General features: G+C 38.3%; 1 protein-coding gene and 1 pseudogene across 3 annotated transcripts in view; one reads left to right on the plus strand and one right to left on the minus strand.

Annotated features, from left to right (window-relative positions):
• PRDM5 (PR/SET domain 5) overlaps positions 1–21,197 on the plus strand; it is a 257,297-nt gene that overhangs the window by 30,976 nt on the left and 205,124 nt on the right. The window lies entirely within an intron of this gene.
• Positions 13–17,974, minus strand: LOC133765777 (mothers against decapentaplegic homolog 5-like; annotated as a pseudogene).

A 21,197-nucleotide genomic window follows, 5' to 3' on the forward strand; every position in this document is an offset into this window, starting at 1 on the left:
GGTATTTGTAGGTCAGGTCAGGAGATTTACTCTGTTAGCAGCAAGAAGTCGTTCAAGGGTTTTAAACAGGAGAATGACGTCATCCTTTTCGTGCCTTGAGAAGGTCACCGAGCCTGCCTTGTGGAGAACAGGTTGCAGGGAGGCATTAACGAAACAGGGAGATTGCTGATGTCTGATGTGAGGGTGGCTTGCACTTGGGCTTCAGTGACAGAGAGAAGTGGTTGGCTTCTGGTGGTATATTGTATGTCGCACACTGGTAAGGGCTTGCTGACGGTGTGGCTGTTGAAAGAGAAGTCAGAAATGATTTTTAAATATCTATCCTGAGCCATATGTGTCCCAGGTGGTGACACTTCTGAAATAGGGCAATTGGAGAGTGACAGTGAGAGCAGTGAGAGGATGGTGTGGGTACCACATTGTAAACTTTTGAAGAAAGAGCATTATTTTATTATGCCTTACTATTATCATATTCTCAGGTCTTTGCAAAATATCTAGAACATAAGCATAATTGAGTAAAGTTTATTTTATATTTAATATTCAAGTCATTCATGTTTAATAATTATTTTGGATAAATGAACTGTTTTTACCATTGCTATTCTTAGAAAACATGTTAGTTAGAGGTTAGAAAAAGTAACAACGTACTAACTCCTTTAGTATCCTACAAGCCTGCGTTTGCCTAATTTGTAATCATTTTCCTTTTCTTTTTCATGAAGATGGTAATTTGACTGAAATACAGTTTTTGAAGGAGCTGATTCGTTATTAAGCTGGACATTTTGTTTACGTGTTTTTCTCTTTCTTTGCAGTTATTTTGTGATTTCAGCTGCTCTGCTGTTGGGAACTTGACTCAGTACCAGGTTTCCAATGTGTTTTAGTTTTTGGAAAAAATGTTTTCAATTGTTTAAAATCTTTTATTTTTCTTTATTGTTTATGGAAGTTCTTTCAGGTGTTTGGAACAAAGAAGTTTCTTCACCAAATGTTTTTCTTTTGCAGTCGGTCACATTTTGTTTTAGGTTCCAAATGGAATCACTTAATGTAGTAATTAGTGGAAAAATACCACCTGTGAAGCCCTATAGAGGAATCCTGGGACTCCCCAAACAGATGTCATCGTGTGTTCTTCCTTATGCTAGTTCTCTAGTTTGGGAAAACAGCAAAGCAAGTGAATGTTGGTTGTCTTCTGGAAGTTCTGCCTTTGTTTTGTAGTTGTCCTTTTTCTGCTTCTTGCAGGATGGCTCTTATGTAACTGTGCCAGCCAAACTTGAAGTATGATTACAAGAGTGCTAGGGATTTGGGGTCAGATGGTTTGACTTAAAAACTTAAAAACAACTTCTGCTTCCTTGGAGTACTTCCTCTATCTTTTGAGTTCTGATAACAGCTTGTAGCATTATTGGAATTCTGTCAAATAGAAATAATTAGCTGCAATTCTATCTTCCCTGAGCGCTAAGTTCTCCTTATGTCAAATAAGGGGAACTTCAATAGATCAGGCTTCAGGAACAGTTGATTAATGAGCTTAATGATGTTACCTAAGTTCTTCCCACCTTTCCATCTTGATAGTGGCTTAATCCTCAAGCTAGTGGGCAGATAATAGGCAGGCTTCAGGCAAGATGGTGGCTCCTAGGAACAAGAGCGCCTTTTCAAGATTGCTATCACCTTCATAGATCTCCCCTAACATGTCACAGGTAGGTAGCATCTGCATTCCCCAGTTGGCACAAGTAATGAGATTGCTCTGTTCCACTCAGCATAACCTAGAGTGGGGGAAGTCATCATTATTTCAGACTTCACAGGAGAAGGTGGCCATGTGAGCAAATGTAGTGTTCTTGGAGGAAGGAGGATGGGCAGGGTATATCCTCAGGCAGTCGCTTCCAAGAGGATGACCCATGCTTTACTTGTTCTTTTAACAAGTGTGTCTGAAAGCTTACTATGTCCCAAATGAAGTATTTGGTGCTGGGTTTGCCTGGTGGAGAAGGCAAAACTTAATCACTTGTAACTGAGTCCAGAATTTATATCTTGCATTATTTCCAGGTCACCGATGTGTTTTGATTAGGGAGCTTGGAAAGCACATTTAATTGAAGTGTTTTTGGTTAAAAGAATTATTAAACTAAGAGTGCTTTCACGTATTGCTAGAGGGTGGAGGAAGTGTTTCAAGGAGAGAGAGAGTGTAAGTGAAGTTAGGAAAAGTGTAAATGAGTAGAGATGCATATAGCTACCTTGTTATTATGTTTTCAAAGATATTTATTTTTTACTACACAAATCATATATAATGTAAGGACTTAGGGTAGTTATCTTAGTGCATTTTCTGTTGCTATAACAGAATGCCTGAGATTGGTTATTTATAAAGAGTTCAACCAATAGTATTTACTAGAACGAAAAAATACTAAAAGGGATAAAGTATTAAATTGTACATCAACAGTCAGGACAAGGGCTGATCAAGTCACTGTTTCTCATAGTGTCCCTTTCACTTCAACAGGTTTCCTCTCTGTAATTAACACACATTTATTCTTAGGTATTGAAATTTAACTGAAAAGTGATCCCTGTTAAATATAAGAGTGGGAATAAGAGAGGGAGGAGATGTACAATTTGGGACATGTTCAATCAGACTTGCGTCAAATGGTGGAGTTAGAAACGTGCCAGGGGATTCCAATACAATCCCATCAAGGTGGCATGTACCAATGCCATCTCATCTAGTCCAAGTGATCAACTTCAGTTCACAATTGATGACTCTGATAGGTCTAAGAATCAAAGGGATCACACAAACAAGACTAGTGTCTGCGAATACTAACTGATAGAATAAAAAAAGGGAGAGAAAGATCCAACATGGGAAGTGGGATACACAGCAGACTCATAGAATGGCAGATGTCCTAAACAGCACTGTGGCCTCAGAATCAGCCCTTAAGGCATTCATATCTGGCTGAAGAGCCCATGAGAGTATTTTAAGACACTCTGGAAAAAAACAAACAAACAACAACAACAACAACAAAAACAAAAAAAGCAAAACCTAAATGAAATACCTCTGCAAGTGAGATCCCAGTAGAAAGAACGGCGCCATCAAAGAAGGAGGTACCTTTCTCTGAAGGGAGGAGAGAACTTCCACTTTGACTATGACCTTGTCTGAATAAGATCAAAGTCAGCAAACTCAAGAGGCTTCCATAGCCTTGGCAACTCATGACTAGAGCCTAGGGAGATTACTGACGCCATAAATAAGAGTGTCAATTTGCTAAGTCAACAACAGGAGTCACTGTGTACTTACTCCTCATGTGGGATCTCTGTCCTTAATGTGTTGTCCAATGTGAATTAATGCTATAACTAGTACTGAAACAGTATTTTACACTTTATGTTCTGCGTGGGTGCAAACTGATGAAGTCTTTACTTAATATATACTAAATCGATCTTCTGTACATAAAGATAATTGAAAATGAATCTTGATGTGAATGGAATGGGAGAGGGAACGGGAGAGGGGAGGGGTGCGGATGGGAGGGAAGTTATTTAGGGGGGAAGCCATTGTAATCCATAAGCTGTACTTTGGAAATTATATTTACTAAATAAAAGTTTAAAAAAATAAATTAAAAAATAAAAATAAAATGTACAGTTTATGGATTACAATGGCTTTTTCTCCCCCATAACTTTCTTTGTAAAAATAAAAGTCTTAAACATAAAAAAAAGAACAAAGGAAGGCAGTGAAATGGGAAAGGAATAGGGAAAGAGGGTGAGAGAGGGAAGAGAAGAGAGAAAAGATGGATAGAAAGTAGGGAAGAAAAAAAGTGTCATTTTCTAGAAGAGGCCGAGGTCAAGTTGTCAGTTCTCTGCTTCCAACCTTAGAGGGCTTTAATATGACTGTTGTGAAAAATAAAATCTTGAGCAGACTGCTTCCCAGTGGGTTTGCCAGGATAAATCATCTGCAAAATGTACCCTAGACAAATAAATTAGTTAACTTGTTGTATAGAGTTGCTTACCGCTATCCATCTGGATAATAAATAGTGCCAAAAAGAGGAAAAAAAAAAAAAGAGGTTCATTTTGGCTCATGGTTTTGAAGGCTGGTGATGGTGACATGGCAGAGAAGCAGAAGAGAAAGGGAGAACTAACTCCTGACGAAAGATTGGCATTAATTGGCATTAATCTCTGAACCCCTCCAGCTCCCAACACTACCACACTGAGGAAGTGAGCCTCAGGCTGCCTTTTGGGTGGACAAACCATATTTAAATCATGGTGCAATACACAGGAAGTTAAAGCCCAACACTGTCTTTTATCTGTAACTCCTCTCTGATATTTCTCTGTGAATTTTTATGCATATATAAAATGTAAGAGAATATTATGAGTTTTTAAAAGTATGCTCATATTGTATGCACTAGTAATATTTGCTTATCTGATGTGTTCCCAAAGATAGTTTGGGCATAAATGCAAGAGGCATTTGTGAATTTTTATAACAGCTTTATTAAGATAGAATTCATATCCCATAAAGTATACCCTTTTAAATGGGCAATGTGGTAGTTTTCATTATAATCATAGAGTATGCAGTCATCAGCACTATCTAATTTTAGAATATTTTCATCACTCTAAAAAGAAATGTTGTGCCAGTTAGCTATTACTTTTTTTTTCTTTTAAGGGAAAGGGCTTATTGGGGGAAACCCGACAGACTAAGGGGAAGGGTCGAAGAAGGAAAAGAGGGAGAAAGAGTATAAGAGAGAGATCAAGAGAGAGAGAGAGGGTGAGACAGAGAGAGGGCCATGTGTTCAGGAACAGGTTCTGTTAAACCTTTTCTGGGGGGCAGCAGCGAATCCCATTAGGTTGGGGGTGGAGCTGACATCAGTGGTTGGGCCATGGGGTCTCCTGGCTTCCAGCTATGATGGCTCAGGCTAGAGCCTAGGATGGTGTCTGGGGTGTAGATCATGCCATAGGTAAGACTGCCCCATTTTACTACATTCCCCCCCCCTTTTTTTTTTTATATAAAGCAAGAGTTGTATGGGATTACATTGGCCCCAAAAGTCCAGGAGGGGTAGAGAGATGATGATTTGTCTTTAGAGCTACTTCCTGCTGACAAGGGGCAGTGAGGTACTCTCCACTGGCCTGGGGCGATGTCTCAAACTGCTGTCTCCTGGGTGGGGAGCCGAGTATATCTCTGTAGCAGCATTTGGTTGACTGCCTGGTTGGTGAAGACCTTGGTTTGTTCCATTATTAACTCTTGTAAACACATAAACAGACTTGGGTAGTATAAAAGACAAGGTGAGAATAGCAACCAATGGTCTTTATAATGAGAGGATTTCATAGAGGAGAGAAAATGAGGAGGGTCTGTGGACCCTTGTGAAAACTGTTTGATGGACGTGGTTTAAAGCTGATCTCAACCAAGACTGGGAGAAAGGCCACTCATCTTTTGCAGGTAGAGAGGTTTGTTTGTAGAGAAATTCTGAACAATCATACAATGTTAAGAGGAAAGGACCATCAATACACACACATTGGGAGCAGAGCCATTGATGTAAAAGTAGAGACTATGATTACAAAAGAATGAGGCCCCAAATGGGCTAGACAGGGTCTAGAACAAAGTACAGAGTCATTTTAGAAGACCTAAGAAAGGTGCTGTTTAAGCCACGAATAAATTCTCGGACTGACAGGCAAATAGAACCTGACAGAAGGGGCCTCATAATAATCTGGTGGACTTTAAGGCCTTTTCAGTTATGAGGCCCATACTTATCTATCTCTTCACATGGGGTACATCCTAAGGGAGGTGTGAACCTCCTTGGGGAAGGCACTCTGTTGACTTTCATTACCTAGCTGGCCTGGGAGGAGAGCTGGCCAGGTAAAGGCAGTTGGCATCTTCTGCCTGCAATGTCACTGATCCTACTTGGCCATCCCCTCAGCAGCGGTGGTTAGAATAGATTTGTAATTCTCTACTAGAAAAAGAAGACAAAGGAAAATAAAATTTTCAGAAAGTAAAGTGCTAGAGTTATTAAACTAAGAGATCATCACTGGACCTTCTAATCCTATAATGTTTTATAATTATATTCTATTTACATTGAGAGCTTAAAAAAGGAAGGCTAATGTGGAAATTTTAAGAAATTTATTTGCATTCAAACTTTTTTTTTTTTCTGAAATAACACTTAAAAGAACTCCATTGAATCAAAATGCAGATGGAAGGAATGACTTCAGTTTGTTCCATAGCACAGTGGGGTGGCTGTAGGTCACAATATCTTATGAAGAGCTAGGTGAGAGGAACTTACATGCAGTAATGGTAAGAGGAGGAAGCTGATTGCCCTGATTTGATCAGCCCATGCTATATACACCTGTGTTGAAATATTACACCGTATCCCATAAATATGTACTATGTATTAATATAAATATAATGAATATAATATATATAATAAATATGTATTGCATCTTAGTCAAAATCGTATTTCAGGCCAGCGTTGTGGTGCAGTGGGTTTAGCTGCCACTTGCAATGCCAGCATTTTATATGAGAGTGCCAGTTTGAGTCCTGGCTGCTCCATTTTTTATTCAGCTTCTTCCTAATGCACGAGGGGTACCACCTATGTGGGAAACCAGGATGGAGTTCCTGCCCACTGGCTTCAGCCTGGCCAAGGCCTGGCTGTTGCAGGCATTTGGAAGATCTCTTCCTCTCTGTGTTTCTACCCCTCTCTGTCATTCTGCCTTTCAAATAAATAAATAAATCTTTAAAAACATCACTGTAGTCATGTGTTGAAATATTATTACAGTGTACTCCAAAAAGTGTAGAGATATTACATGTTAATGGGAAAAAAATCCATTCAACCTAAGTGTACAAATGGCCACTGTCTAGTATGGTAACAGCTGGCCACTTGAGTTCTTGAGCTCTTGAAATCTGGCTAGTATATTGGGTGCTGAATTTAAAGTTTATTTAAGTTTTTTTCTTTTTTTATATTTATTTTATTTATTTAAAAGAGTTAACAGAGAGAGAGAGAGGCAGAGACAGAGAGAGGTCCTCCATCCACTGATTCACTCCCCAAATGGTCTCAATGGCCAGAGCTGATCCAGTCTGAAGCCAGGAGCCAGGAGCTTCTTCAGGGTCTCCCACCAGGGTGCAGGGTTCCAAGCATTTGGGCTATCTTCCACTGCTTTCCCAGGCACATTAGGAGAGAGCTGGATCAGAAGTGGATCAGTTGGGACTGAAGCCAGTGCCCATATGGGATGCCGGCGCTACAGGCTGGGGCTTTAACTAAGTGCTGTGCCACAGTGTAGGCCCCAAGTTTACTTAGTTTTTGTTAGTTTCAGGGCCAAAATTGGGAGCCTGGGATGCAATCTAGGTCTCCTGAAAGGATAGCAGGAATTCAAGTACTATAGCCATCACTGCTGCCCTCCAGAATCTGCCTTAGCAGGAAGCTAGAGGCAGAAGTTGGAGATGGGAATCAAGTGCAGGCATTCCAATATGGGATGTAGGTGGTTTAACTGTTAAGACAAATGCCCATTCCCTGTATGGTTTTTAATACTGTGTGGAATCATATGACTGGTTTAGTTGCAGTCAATAGAGTAATTCTACATACCATGCGGCAATGTAGTATTTTTATGTAAACAGCAAGTATTTTATGTAAACAGCATAATTTACATTGACAAATTTGTTTTGATTTTAATTAGTAGTTATATAAAAATATTTGCTATAAGTGTCTTCTTATTTAGTATATGTATTTTATATATGTTTTTAATTTTCATTTTTAATATTGTGAGACAAAGAGACAAAGAGTGACAGAGGTAAAGAAATAGAGATCTCTCATTGCTGGTTCATTTCCAAATGTCTGCCATATCCCTGGCTGGACCAGGCTGAAATCAGGAAACAGGACCTCAATCTGGGTCTCATATGGGTGGCAAGGACCCAAGTACCTGACCTGTTGCCTCCCAGGTGCTGCACATTAGAAGTAAACTTGAATCAGGACCAAAGCTGTAATTTACATCTAGGCATTCTGATATGGAATGTGAGCATCCTAAGCTCTATCTTAACTGCTACACCAAATACCAGTTTGTATGAAGAAAGTGTCCTACTGACATAGAATTAAGTTGCAATGTAGAAGCTCATACCATAAGGACAAAATAAGCATGAAAGAAGGTATGCCACATATGAAACAGCAATGGAATTGTATTTTCTGTGATAGAGTAAACCTAAGTGATTTTTTTCTTGTAAAAATATAAAAGAGAAGCTGGCGCTGCGGCTCACTAGGCTAATCCTACACCTGTGGTGCTGGCACCCCGGTTCTAGTCCCGGTCGGGGCGCTGGATTCTGTCCCGGTTGCTCCTCTTCCAATCCAGCTCTCTGCTGTGGCCCGGGAGTGCAGTGGAGGATGGCCCAAGTGCTTGGGCCCTGCACCCGCATGGGAGACCAGGAGAAGCACCTGGCTCCTGGCTTCAGATCAACGCGGTGCACCGGCCACAGCGCGCCGGCCGCAGTGGCCATTGGGGTGAACCAACGGAAAAGGAAGACCTTTCTCTCTGTCTTTCTCTCTCTCACTATCCACTCTGCCTGTCACAAAAAAAAAAAAAAAAAAAAAAAGAGAGAAAAAATATAAAAAGGTGAAAATAAGAAGAAATACTTTCAACTGTATGTTTAAGTGAATTTGATAAAAACATTCAGTATTCAAAAAAAATGTAAACTTGGCCTCCTGCTATAGTGATTAAATTAAATATGATAAATTTTTGTTTTTTTTTGCAATAGCTTTCCTAAAAGAAAATGTTTTATAAAAGATATATTGCATGAAATCATAATACACTGACATTTAGTTTAATCAAGGTAAGTTTTACAGTGTTGGGGCTGGTGCCATGGCTCACTTGGTTAATCCTCCGCCTGTGGCACAGGCATCCAATTTAGGTGCCGGGTTCTAGTCCCTGCTGCTCCTCTTCTAGTCCAGCTCTCTGCTGTGGCCCGGGAGGCCAATGGAGGATGGCCCAAGTGCTTGGGCCCCTGCACCCGCATGGGAGATCAGGAGGAGGCACCTGGCTCCTGGCTTCGGATCAGCACAGCGCGGGCCGTGGCGGCCATTTGAGGAGTGAACCAACGGAAGGAAGACCTTTCTCTCTGTCTCTCTCACTGTCTCTGACTCTACCTGTCAAATAAAAAAAAAAAATTCACAGTGTCATTTAGAAAACAATCACTTTGCTTTTACTGAACTACTTGTTAGAGCACCAAATAGTGTTCCTTACAATAAAAGATTTTTTTGTAGTTTCTTTTAAGACCCTACCATATGCTTCTGCAAAATAATGAATTTTGAGATTTTTAAAGTTAGTGAGACAAAGTGATAAAAATTCAGCTTCTAGAGGATGGAGGGCAGGAGGGAAAACTTCCTTGGTACTGTCCACCTTCCTACGCTGTTAAAGTTTTTCACCTGTCATGTATAACTTCATCAAAAAATTGAACAAATAAAAAATGTTGTGGGGAGAATAAGGCAAAAACATGGTCCAGTTTAAGCTCATTGCCAGATTTCTGAACTGAAGCATAATACACTGTATCTTTCACTTTTCAGAGATAATCAAATAAGCATGAATACAAACACATGTGGATTCATTTCAAAATACAGTGTACTGCTCATGATTGTATAGGAAAAAAAAGCTGAATATCTGTTTTCCATATATTTACAGATTCTGTACTGAAAATTTCTCTAGAAACAAGTTCACTAGTAATACTTGGTCCTTTGTCTACACTAGTTCTGCATCCACAGAATCAGCTAATCGTGGATCAAAAATATTTGATAGCAAATTACATGTGTACTAAACATGTACAGATTTCTGGTGATTATCCCCTAAATGGTACAGTGTAACTGCTGTTTTGATAGCGTTTTCACTCTATCAAGTATTATAAGTAATCTACAGAGGATTTAAAGTGTGCAGGAGAATGCATACCATATATGTACATATTGCATTATTTTATATAAGGAATTTGAGTATCGGGTTTTGGTATGCCTAGAGGCTATTCGAACCAATTCTCCTTGGGTCCCTGGGGCAACTAATGGGGAGAAGACCCATGAAATGCAAGATAGAGAGTTCATCTGAGTGAGGACTTTATCCAGACTTGAAAAGGCCATGAAGATGAGTCTCAAACCAGCAAGAGATGCTGACTAGATTCCTCTGGTGATATTCTGCTCTCCAGTAGTTGATAAAACTCATTCAAATGGTGTACACTTTGTGGAGTGTAGACAATGCCTCAAACCTGTGGTTTACAGACTGAGCCAGAAGTTGGACAAATCTTTCATTGTCAAAGATTTTGTGGCTGTAGCTTCTGAGAATCTCTACCGTGATAGGATGAAAGCAGTGATGAGCATTGCGGTCCCTACTGTGTACCAATGTGCTGCTGTTACTCAAGCACTCCACACATACCACACCCTCAACATAGCACAGAGGAGCATCTTCTCCAATGTTGCCTTCTGTTGTCAGATTACAACTCTGTGTGACAGAAACCCCAAGCAGAATCTCCTTTTGTTGTTTATACAATCTGTGAATCCTTCTATACTGATACTCTAGTAGAAGATGTATAAAGAACTTCTTTGACATGATTGTTTCATTCATAGTGGACAGTTGAACACCTGTGTTTGGGCTCATCCTAGGCAACAGGCTGAACATATCTGCTGGGCAGAACGTAAATCTTGATCCATCTAATAACTGGGTAGCACGAAGTCAGTAGGTGTATTGGCCGGGGGCTGAAGGGAGTTCATGATTGAGGATTTGCCTGGAGTTTGCTTATGTGCTGCTAGCAGGGAAAAGAGAGAAGATGTTTGGCAATAAGGGAAAAGAGTGTAGTTGGACTGTTAGAAGGAATCTGGAAATGTGGTATTTTGTGGCATGTATGGTTCATTGTGGCTAGGTTCCTAAACAGAATGTTGTGTTGCAGATTGAATTCTTCATGTTGACTTACAAAATACTGGAGATAAGACCAAACGCTATACTCTTAGTAGTAGTACGGGTTGATACAAACTTTTTTCTGCTAAGATCCAAAAGGAAATTCACACATGTCTCATGTCTTTAGCTCCTGTTAACTCTGCAAGTCACGTCAGCATCAAACACAACAATATATAGTGTGAGGTAAGCCTCGTTCGTGAGAAGCCTGTAGGTGTCCACCTAAAGACCTGGGAAAAATGACACATTTACTCTGCTGCTCAAGGACTTCTCCATTTCTCCTCCATGGCACCTTTTTTCCCTTTCAGCTTTTTCACCAAAGCATCAGCTGCCTTTTCCGCCCTTATCTCTTATTCATCTTGTTTCTAGCCTAACATTCCCTTTACTTCTACACAAGGAAAACAAGCTGGCCGTGGATGCTATTTGATATAAATCTTCAGAGGCCTTCCTGTAACTCAAAAGTCAGTGGCTGCTAAGAGGAGATCATGAGTGAAAAGTAAGGTACAGGTTCTAAGCAGACAATTCTCAAGGGAGAAATGATGGTTATCTTTTTAAGTGCTACCAGCTTCTGTTACTGGTTTAAGTCCCAAGAACTGGTTGCACATGCTTTACTGGTGCAATTACTGCAGTTCTCTTCACTGCAACTTCATTAAAAGCTCTTCCAGTGGACAAATACATAATGGCCGCTCTCCCAGGACCTGGGTGAGGGAAGGGTGTGGGCCTGGGAAGGTGCCCAATGGGTTCTGCCCTTGTGTACAAGGGGCTCAAAGTTAAAAATGTTTTATATGATTTTGCCAGGATTTGAGAGTATAATTTTGGCCACCTTGGTTCTTACTCCAGGGGAAAAAACAAAAAACAAAAAATAGAAAACCAACCCTTTTTGGTTGGAGAGACTATAAACAAATTTGAATTACTGAAATTTTGTTGAAAAATTATGAGGAGAAGCCTAAAAGTGAAAGATTTAACAATTGCCCAAAGAGGGCCTTTTTTTTTTTTTTTTTTTTTTTAAACAAGGAGAAGACAAAGAAGATCAATTGAGTCAAGCATTGAAAATTGCAAGGATTTTCTTTGGCTTTAGGTGAGTTATATGACATGAGACAACCATCCAAGTAATTTATTCCATACAGTTAGTTTCAGAGGTCTTGTAAATTTACAAAGAAATGTTAATTCATGGCCCCAATAAATGAATTTGTGGGGTAGATTTAAAAAAAATATTTACATGGTTAGTTTCTTCGTAGAAGATTGTCTCCAGCTATGGTAGGTTAAAAACATCCAGATTTATGGAATTTTTAAAGTGTGAGACTGTTTCCCATATTGATTAGTTCCACTTTATGGTACACATTGAAAATATTTGTATCCATTTTTCTGAAGTAGACTCTTTGAAAAGTACCATGGGTTCAATTGTTCACTTCCTTTATTTATGTGCAAGTGATTTTAATCATTGCCAGTTTATGGAACTATTAAAAGTAATGGATGACAGTACATTTAATGGATCTTGTACTCTCTGCCAGTTCTTCACGGTTGAGTTGTGGTTGAATTTTATAAGGATTTACTGCACTGGTAACACCAAGGTTTTCTTGAAAAAGGAGTACTTGATAAATAATCAAAGGCAAAAAAAAACAAACAAACAAAAAAAAAACAAGAAAACCCAAATCTCAGTATGATTTATCCTCATTAATATCACACTGCATATAAATGAGATAAATTTGAAGTTCTAAGGAAAGGCAAAGCATTTTTATATTTTTTGAAACTTAATGATAATGATTTTCTATATTTAAAAATTAATAATATACATTTATAGTACATGATACTAAACTAATGGTGAAAAACAGAAACAAGTTGATGAATACTTTGGTGATTATAAGTTTAGAGTTGCTTTCTGATTTATGTAAAATCTCTGAATTTAATTTCATTAATACTTTGTTGATACTAGAGTTAATGAATTTATTTAACATGGATAGGTATAGTTTTTATATTGAAATGCATTTTCTTTAAAGTCAAATCAATTCTAAAAAGGATGAACTAGTTTTGTCAATGTGCATATGTGTATATATATATATATGTATTCAAGGAAAATTTTTTTAGTACTTGATTTAGTTACTGGAAGATTTTAAATATCTTTGGAATAGCATGACTTTGTGAATCTATTTTTTTAATTGTGACTTTTGTGAAATCTAAACTGAAATTAGGTATTTCTGATAAAAATTTACTATATGAATTGGTATATGTTATAATCAAATAGACAAAGATTTCAAAGACTCTTACTAATACATTTTATATTGATTACGTGTTGAAATGATTATATTGTGAATTTATTGGGCTAAATATATGTATTTTTAAAATTAGTGTTTCCATTTCTTTGTACTGTGTTTAGTGTGACTACTGTAAGGTTCCATTGTGGTTGACATCACAAGTCTATTAGATAATGCTGATATGGATAGTATACAGAGATGTTGGTTCTGGAGGGCATACTTAGGGAGAAAAAGGAATGTCAGTATTTTTGTTTGTATATCCTTAATTCTATTTAAGCTTCAGCTTATTTCTCTCTCTGTGTGTGGCATGCTTTAGACAGTATACTTTATTTTTTAGAGTCTTTTAGGTTTGCAGAAATATTGTGCAGAAATTATACAGACTTTCCATGTCTTCTTCTTCCCCTATTTCTCCCTGTTTTAAACATCTTGCATTGGTATGGCACATTTGTTAACAGTTGGTGAGTCAATATTGAACCATTGTTATTGAAGTCTGTAGTTGGCATTGGAGTTTACTATTTGTGTTGTTCATTCTGTGGGATCTGATAAATAATTTAATGACATGTGTGTACTGGTACAGTATTATGCAGAATGGTTCACTGTGCCCAGCCATCTTCTGTATTTTGTTTGTTCATTGCTCCTTCTGTGCCAAGCCTGGCAGTCGCTGTTCTTTTTATTCTCTCTATTGTTTTACCTTTTCCAGAATAGAGTAAGTACCCTTTTCAGACTCTTGTCTTTCACTTTTCTTTAAAATACATATTTAAGGTTCTTCCCTGTCTTCTTAAGGCTTGGATAGCTCATTGATTTTTACCATTGGGTAATAGTACATTGTATGGATATACCATGGTTTATTTGTCCATTAACCTAATGAAGGCCATTTTGGTTGCTCCCAAATTTGTGTAGTTATGAATAAGGCTGCTGTAAACAGTTGTTGGAAATTAAATGCCAAGCATCATGACTGCTGGGTCATATGATCAAAGTTTATTTAGTCCTGTTAGAAACTTCCAAAGTTTCTTGCGAAGAGGCTATGCCATTCTGCATTCCAGCTAGCAGTGACTGAGAATATCTATTGTTCCATATTCTTGCAGCATTTCGTATCATCAGTGTTGAGGATTCTGGCCCTTCTAATAGAAGTATATTAATTTCTCATTGTTGTTTAAATTTCCAATTCCCTAATGACATGATATTGAACATTTTTTCTTATGCTTATTTTCCATTTGGGTATCTTTGAGTGAGGTATCTTCACATTTTTAAAGGGTTTTTTTTTTTCTAAATTTTGAGTTTTAAGAGTTCTTTATTTTGGATATTAACAGTTTATTTTAAAAAATGTTATCTATTTGAGAGGCAGAGGCAGAATGTGAAAGCAAGAGGGAGAGAAAGAAAGAGACAGCAAGAGTGTGGGGTAGGGGTAGATAGCTCTTACCTGCTGATTCACTTCCCAAATCATTATTAATGGCTGGGGCTGGTTCAGTGACAGAGCCAGGAGCTGGGACCATAATTCAGATTTCTCACATGGGTGATAGGAACCCTGTTACTTAAACTATCACCCCTGCCTTCCCAGGTTCTGCTCTAACAGGAAGCTGAATTCAGGAGTCAGAACTGGGAATCAAATCCAGGCACTCAGATGTGGGACAAAGGCTTCTTAACCATTAGGTTAAATGCCTACTCCCCAGTAAGAATGTTTGCCAGCATGTGGCTTTTCTGCCCATTTGTTTTACAGGGTTTTTCACAGAGCAGACATTTTTAAGTTTAATAAAGCCCAGGTTATCACTTTTTCTCTCATGGATCAGTACTTTGGTGTTATATGTAAAAAACCATTACCAAATCCAAGATTTTTTTCCCTATTTTATCTTATATGAGTTTTATAGTTTTGTGTTTTATATTTGGGTCTGTGCTTTATTTTGAAAGGTTAATTTTTTGTAAAAGTTGTAAGGTTTGTATCAGGTTGTAAGGTCTGTGTCTGTATTTTTTGCCTGTGAATGTTCAGTTGTTCCAGCACTGTTTTTCCCTGTAGAATTACTTTTGCTTCTCTGCCAGCCAGCGGATTTTTCTGATGAAAAGTTTTGCAGATTGTTTTTTTAATCGGGTGGTACCTTCAAGGGAGTTTGTTTCTTGGGGAGAGAGTCATGGAGTACAGTAAGGCACAGAGATGAAGACCCTATAGAAATTAGGCCTGTGGTCTTCTACAGACATCTGTTTTAGTTAATTTCTGCCCAATAGCTATGGAATGCTTAGTTACCATAAAGAACACACAATATTTCTTTGAGATTCCAAGTATATCTAAGTGACTTTGCTGACATCCAGTCTGAAAGCAAAGTAGTCAGTTTTTTTTTTTAATAGTCAAAAAGAACTTAGCTCCTTGTTTTTATTCTTCTTTTGTCTTTGATTCTTACACACCACATTTTACGATTTCCTGAGTAGTAAATATGAAGATGGTCTAAAGATAATTTCATTTTGATTGAAGTTGTTCTTTGAATAGCCTAGAGTTAAAAATTGGTACCAGGAGTGGAAAAGCAACTGAATTGTAAGCTGGAAGGTTAGCCCAGGAACATAATGTGGTTATCACAGCAACTGGCCACATAAATGACTGCTAGGCTAAACAAATGTTACCTTGATTACCCACTTGAAATTCCACCTTGAGTGATGTGGTAGATGAAAGGAGCCACGGTCAGAAATACAGTGTTTGAGGAAGAAACTATTTGCTATTTCTAAAGGTCACTTGTATTTCAGGAACAAAGTCTCATATTTATCCAAGACCATAAAAATATATCTGAACTCACCTCATGCTCACTTATTTGTTAAGCTTATGGCTCTGAACTATGGCTTGTTGAACTTACCCCGTCTCAGAATTACCATTAGAGTCATTTTATTTTTTTCACAAGCTAATCTTTATCCTCATGAAAAGAGGTACTTTTCACATATAATAAATCATATGTGATATTTCTCAGATCTTGTTTTCCTGGATAGGTTTTGGTGACACAGCTGTTGGAGAGTTTTGCAAGGGAATGTCCTATAAGAGTTTGTTTTGTTTTGCTTTTAGGGATTTCCCTGAATTTGACTGATCTCACATGGTGTTATAATTTTCTGTTGGCATTTTGCTAGAGTTACATAAAGCAGAGACCATCCTAGTTCCTATAACAATACAGGATGATAGTGGTTTGCATTTTTTAAAAATGTTGCATGTGTGTCAGGAATTCCAGAGACTTGTAGTAAAAAGAATCAGATTTTTCATTGAATAATATTTCCTATAAATAAAACTGACAAAATTATAATTTTACCCTGGGATATACATCAGACTTGGAATTAATTTCATGGTGTTAAGTCTTTTCAACTTTTTAAATTTATAAGGTCTTTATGCTTTTAGACCACATTATTCTTTAACTTTTGGTTTCACAGTCAGTTCTACAATGACACCATATAGATTTCTAAAATCACTGTGCTATGCGAAATTGCTTAATAGGAACCAGAAACCTTATGGGAGAAATTGGGCTAGGGACACAAAACAAAAGGCCTTCATTATTGATGCACAATGAAAGATAGAAATTTACTGAAAATAGTAGCACAGTTTTACATACACTAAATGATTAAGAAAATAACTACTACAAAAGTAAGAGAGTTTCCTTTTAAAGAGACCTGGCATTTACTTGTAGAAGTGTGCATCCAAAGAGATTCAGCTTATGTGAAGTGGTGGAGGGAGGGTTATTTCAATTTGGGTAGGTGAGTAAGCCCTGATTTGAATGCATATGTCTTATAGCACCTGCGGAACCGACAAAGGTGGCAGATAACTGAAGTATGTTTTGTGTATATTTCTTTGGCTCCATTCAGCTCAATGCAGTTTTTTGAATTCATTCCCTGTTTCTGGGAGATAGAGTTGTGCAGGAGTAAATTCGGGGTTTGCTCAATCTCAAGTTGTTCCTTAATATGTCAATCACATGGGGATCAACTGTCATTTTGAAAGCAAGCATTATAGCAGAACAAACTATGCACTTTTGAAATGCTGATGGTAATATGGCTTTATGAAGTAGTGTTTTAGACATAACCGACCTTAAGTTAATTTTTACTCCAACCTGGCACCTACCTTTTAAGCATCTCTTCTCTGGGAACAGGAACTGTATGGAAGCAGATTCTCATTTAAGGAGCTATCAGAATGCTCACTCATTACAAATTTGCCTCTTAGTTACTGTTTTGTATTGAATCTGTCACTAACTGCCTTTTCCACATCACATTTTCTCTTTGCCCTTAGATTAAACAGTGTCCTGTCTTTCTATATGCCCTGTTTTCTCATGGACACTGGGTGATGCCCTTTCTAACTTGACCTGGCCAGCAGAAAACAGTCTTCCTTCCTGGCTGCTCTGCCTCCTGGGCACAAGTGAACTATAGCTCCAGAGTTGCCCCTGTGAGGTTATTTGAAGTTCCATCACAATGATCCTGGTTGACACTGGCTTCAAAAGAAACTCCTGGCTGATACCCTAACTCAGCTATTGGTCAGGTGTAGGGCTGCTGGCTCCTTGCAGTCCAGAATTGTTCTCATCAGAGTACTCTGGACAAATACCACCAGTCAGTCATAGTTTGTGTTTGTGTGGTCTAGGTCTTAGCTTCCATGGTGGCTTTCAGGGCCCAGAGTTAGCTAACAGTGTGTCTTAGGTTATCAAATTTGACCTAGCAGTCTGCTTCAGATATCCTAGCCAGTTCATCAAGGAGGGCCAGGCCACTCTCTCTTTACAACACCATGGGTAGAAAACACATTTTATCTAATGGAGAGAAAGAAGCTTTTTCTCAGCCCAGTGGCATGACCTGTTACCTGACAGCCAGGCAGCTTGCAGACTATACCTAGAATAGAATACTTCTCCCACCTCATCATAAAAGGCACTGCAGTTACTTCCTTGCGCCGTCATCTCATGCCCTAGGAAGTACATGGCTTTGCTATCGGCCAGAGGCTTCGATGCTTCAGAAAGACATAGACAGAAATCTGCAGCCAGGACCCAGCATACAGTGACATTCAGTGTCAGTACTGGGCAAGAAGAAACACAGCTCCTCCCCTGTCCTCCCACATGTGGCTAGAATTTTTTAGAACAGTGTGAAGTAATAATGTTAATAGTAAGCATCATGCTTTTTTTTTTTTTTTAGTAAATATAAATTTCCAAAGTACAGTTTATGGATTACAATGGCTTCTCCCCACCGATTTCCCTCCCACTCGCACCCCCCCATCTCCCGCTCCCTCTCCCATTCCATTCACATCAAGATTCATTTTCAATTATCTTTATATACAGAAGATTGATTTAGTATATATTAAGTAAAGTTGCATCAGTTTGCACCCACACAGAAACACAAAGTGTAAAATACTGTTTCAGTACTAGTTATAGCATTACTTCACATTGGACAACACATTAAGGACAGATCCCACATGAGATGTAAGTACACAGTGACTCCTGTTGTTGATTTAACAATTTGACACTCTTGTTTATGGCGTCAGTAATCACCATAGACTCTAGTCATGAGTTGCCAAGGCTATGGAAGCCTTTCGGGTTCGCTGACTTCGATCTTATTCCGACAGGGTCATAGTCAAAGTGAAAGTTCTCTCCTCCCTTCAGAGAAAGGTACCTCCTTTTTTGATAGCCCGTTCTTTCTACTGGGATCTCACTCACAGAGATCTTTCATTTAGGTCTCTTTTTTTTTTTTTTTTTTTTCCTAAGTGTCTTGGCTTTCCAGGGCATCATGCTTTCATCCTTGTTTTAATGTCATTGTTTATGCCTTTCACTATTATGTTGGCTTTCATTTGCATTGGCTGCTGTTTTCATGTTAAAAATATCTTTGTGATCATTTAGTGAACTAATACTTTTTATTAGGAATGTTGTATGAAGTTTTACCCAGACAAATGGAGTTAAGTCAGAGGATGTTTCATTTGCTTTAATCTTCCTTATGATTCTGAAGCAGAAATCCCATTTTAAATTCCGCATATTTAAATTAACATCTTTTTCATCTAGTAAGTAAAGAGAGAAAGGGAAGAAAACAGTTCACTTTCCCTGGTTCTTCCTCCCATTTCCCATACTTTTTTTTTTTTAATTTTCAATTATCTTTATATACAGAAGATCAACTTGGTATATACTAAGTAAAGATTTTAACAGTTTGCACCCACACACATACACAAAGTATAAAGTACTGTTTGAGTACTAGTTTACTGTTAATTCACATAGTACAACACATTAAGGACAGATATCTTACATGGGGAGTAATTGTACAGTGACTCCTGTTGTTGATTTAGCAATTGACACTCTTATTTATGACATCAGTAATCACCCGAGGTTCTTGTCATGAGCTGCCAAGGCTATGGAAGCCTCTTGAGTTCACAAACTCTGACCTTATTTAGACAAGGCCATAGTCAAAAATGGAAATTCTCTCCTCCCTCCAGAGAAAGGTACCTCCTTCTTTGATGGCCCTTTCTTTCTGCTGGGATCTCACTCACAGAGATCTTTCATTTAGGTCAATTTTTTTTTTTTTTCCAGAATGTCTTGGCTTTGCATGCCTGAAATACTCTCATGGGCTTTTCAGCCAGATCTGAATGCCTAAGGGCTAATTCTGAGGCCAGAGTGCTGCTTAGGGCATTTTCCATTCTGTGAGTCTGCTGTGTATCCCGCTTCCCATGTTGGATTGTTTTCTCCTTTTTAATTCTTTTTTTTTTTTTTGAAGTCTTAATGTTGTTTACTTCATTTTTAAATTCTAGAATTTCCATTTTGTTCTTTTTTTCTTTTTTTCTTTAGTAAATATAAATTTCCAAAGTACAGTTTGTGGATTACATTGGATCTCCCCCCCCCCCCCAATAATTCCCCTCCCATCTCCCGCTCCCTCTCCCGTTCCATTCACATCAAGATTCATTTTCAATTATCTTTATATACAGAAGATCAATTCAGTATATATTAGGTAAAGATTTATCAGTTTGCACCCACACAGAAACACAAAGTGTAAAAATACTGTTTCAGTACTAGTTATAGCATTACTTCACATTGGACAACACATTAAGGACAGATCCCACATGAGGAGTAAGTACACAGTGACTCCTGTTGTTGATTTAACAATTTGACACTCTTGTTTATGGCATGAGTAATCTCCCTAGTTGCCAAGGCTATGGAAGCCTTTTGGTTTCACCGACTTCGATCTTATTCCGACAGGGTCATAGTCAAAGTGGAAGTTCTCTCCTCCCTTCAGAGAAAGGTACCTCCTTCTTTGATGGCCCCATTCTTTCTACTGGGATCTTACTCACAGAGATCTTTCATTTAGGTCTTTTTTTTTTCCAAGAGTGTCTTGGATTTCCATGCCTACAATACTCTCATGGGCTCTTCAGCCAGATACGAATGCCTTAAGGGCTGATTCTGAGGCCACAGTGCTACTTAGGACATCTGCCATTCTATGAGTCTGCTGTGTATCCCGCTTCCCATGTTGGATGGTTCTCTCCCTTTTTGATTCTATCAGTTAGTATTCGCAGACATTAGTCTTGTTTGTGTGATCCCTTTGACTCTTAGACCTATCAGTGTGATCAATTGTGAACTGAAGTTGATCACTTGGACTAGATGAGATGGCATTGGTACATGACACCTTGATGAGATTCTATTGGAATCCCCTGGCACGTTTCTAACTCCACCATTTGGGACAAGTCCGATTGAGCATGTCCTAAATTGTACATCTCCTCCCTCTCTTATTCCAAAAACAGTGAAACCCGATCATTTGCAACAAGATGGAGGAATCTGGAAAATGTTATGCTGAATGAATTAAGCCAGTCCCAAATGGACAAATGTCATATGTTCTCCCTGATAGGCGACAACTAAGTGGGCACCAAAGGGGAAACCTGTTGAAGTGAAATGGCCACTAGGAGAAACAGTGACTTGATCAGCTCTTGTCCTGATTGTTGATGTACAGTGTAATACTTTATCCATTTTAGTATTTTTTTTTGTTCTAATACTATCGGTTTAACTCTGTAATTAACACACAATTATTCTTAGGTGTTTAAATTTTAACTGAAAAGTGATCTCCTTTTTAATTCTATCAGTTATTGTTAGCAGACACTGGACTTGTTTATGTGATCCTTTTGACACTTAATCCTATCATTATGATCAATTATGAACT

Source organism: Lepus europaeus, chromosome 8, assembly GCF_033115175.1.
Source record: "Lepus europaeus isolate LE1 chromosome 8, mLepTim1.pri, whole genome shotgun sequence".
NCBI lineage: Eukaryota > Metazoa > Chordata > Mammalia > Lagomorpha > Leporidae > Lepus > Lepus europaeus.